Below are 2,598 nucleotides of genomic sequence, written 5' to 3' on the forward strand. Positions count from 1 at the left end.
GTAGGGGTGCAGTGGGAAGACAGGAGACATCTGCTGGGCCTTGTGGGTCAGCTACCTGGCCAGGGATAGAGCTCTTGCTGAAGCTGCTGTGGCTGTGGCTAGCTTCCTAGCGCTATGCTTCAACCTGTTGTGCCACTAGGGAGGGTCCAGGCTCTGGACCTGGACCCTGTAATGCATAGCTTTCACAACATATAATATCGATAGTGTGATGACTGAGTAATTTGGTTGTTCTAAAATTCACATACTTTTTTTTTCTGATTTATTTTATTTATTTCTGCATACAAGAACTGGAGTCTAGTCCAGAGGTGCAGGGGTGAGAGGATTCATGGAGACAATGTGGAGAGCAGAACAGGCGGATCCAGTGAAATACACTGGTGAGGGGAGCAGAGGGTGTAATAGGAGCCGTCTGCTGTGTTGTAAGTCAGCCTCCAGGCTGGGGATTGAACTTGTGGGAGACTCTCACATACATATTTTTTTGAAATTACTTGAAATGTATTTTTTTTAAGGTTTATTTATTTATTCTTACAAGGACTGGAATACTGGAATCTAGTTCTGTCTCACCATGTGTGTTCTGTTTTTGACTGGTGATCAAACCCTTGTTGCAGAGACTGGTGATGGCTTGATAACTCTGTGTCTTCAACTCCTGTGCCACCAAGGAAGCCCATGAAATGTATTTTCAAGAGAGGACTTACTAGGTCTAAATACATAAACAATGTATTTGTATAGCTCTGGACAACAGATTTCTGTCTTGTTTTCCAAATAAGTACCCCTCCTGAAATGATTACAGATTTATTTCCAGTAGGCTATGCAGCATTGCTTTCTAGGACAAAATGTATCCATTTGGCGCTTTACAAAGGCCACCTGGCTAGCACAGTTCCTCTCTTAATTTGAGAATGAGTCTAAATTTGACTTTGGAGTGACTTAAAAGTGATTTGACTCTTGTGCAATGGGCATATTTGGTTTGATTCCTAAAATTTTTTTTAAAAGATTTATTTATTTATGCATAGGAGAACTGGGTGTAGGCCAGAGGTGTGTGTGTGGGGGGGTGTGGTTTGAGAGAATTCACCAGAGACAGATAAGGGAGTAGAGCAGGCAGACTGACTGAAAACGCACTGTTGCACTGCTGAGGGGAGCAGCTGGGGATGCAGGAGAGGTCTGCTGTGCCCTGTGCATCAGCTCCCTGACTGGGGATTGAATTCCTGCTGCAGTGGCTGCGACAGCCCCCTAGTGCTGTTTTTAACACATGCATCATGAGGGAGGCCCTGATTCCTGAAATATTTCACTCTTTCTGTCATCCTGAGATTTGGGTGTACCTCAAGTTGAAGTGTCTCCTTCATAAGTGCAGACTTCAGAGTATTTGCAGAATTCCAGTGCTCAGCTAACCAATTAAATGAGAGAAAGGGAAGAGTAAAGGGAAAGAAGGTGCCTGTGGAGAATAGGGAAGAGATAAAAAATTTGTATGGTAATAATTTAATATTCTGCCAATTTTGGGGGGTACAGGCCAAAGGTGGGGGTTAAGAGGATTCATCAGAGACAGTGGGGAGCAGAACAGGTAGATGGACTGAAATACACAACCTGAGGGGAGCAGAAGGCGGGTCAGGAGAGGTCTGCCACACCATGTGGGTCACTTCCCTGGCCAGGGATGGAACTCATGATGCAGTGACTGGGGAGAGTGTCACAATGCTGCACTTTAACTGGTTGCACCACCAGGAAGGGCTCTTGTCAATTTTTAAATTATCTTTTTTAAAAGGAGGATATGTAGGGCCTCCCTGGTGGCACTGGGCTGACCACATGGCAGAACTGAACTTTCCTGTCTCCTTGCTGCTCTCCTCAGCAGTGGATTTCACTACATCTGCCTGTTCTGCTCCCACTGTCTCTGGTGAACCCTTTCACCCCACCTGCATCTGTACTCGTTTTTATATGCATAAAACAATAAACCTTTAAGGAAAAAAAAAGTTGGGTTACTCCAGTCTAGCAGAAATGCTTCCTATTATCAATTTAATGCAAGGATTATCTGTTTCCTTAAAGCAAAATTATTCAAGAGGGTAGGGGAAAATGCCAACAGAATAATCATCCTTTAGACTAAGTATGAATAACCATTTTGGTTTAGGGAAAGGGCTTATGTTCTAGGCCTTTAGTTGTGGGACAAGGATAAAGGTGAGAAGGCAAAGCCATGGGAAGGCGATTTGTGCTTTTGGTGGATTCAATTGTGTTGCCAAGGTTGTTTGTCATTAAGATAACTGAGGCTCAATTTTAATGCGAATTTCTTCTGCATACTGCAAACATGTATCTATTCTCATCAGGACATTTGCAAATAAATTACCTCTTTAATCCGAACACTTTAAAGTTCACGTAGCAAGACCCGGGGCCCCCAGATCTGATTTTTTCCCGCCAGCTTTTCTTTGCGAGGTGAAAAGCAGTATTTGTGTTTAATTAAACAAGCCCCCAGCTGTCTCGATTTCACAATCGCTTCTGCAGCATCAATTTGGGGGCGTGCGGTGGGAGTGGCGGCAAGCGCACCAGTCCGATGGGCTAACAGGGCTCGGAGGTGTCCCTTCCCTGGACACCGCTGGGAGAAGCTGCGACGACGCTGACCCG

Source organism: Condylura cristata, unplaced genomic scaffold (assembly GCF_000260355.1).
Source record: "Condylura cristata isolate star-nosed mole 26May11 unplaced genomic scaffold, ConCri1.0 scaffold00038, whole genome shotgun sequence".
In the NCBI taxonomy this organism is placed as follows: Eukaryota; Metazoa; Chordata; class Mammalia; order Eulipotyphla; family Talpidae; genus Condylura; species Condylura cristata.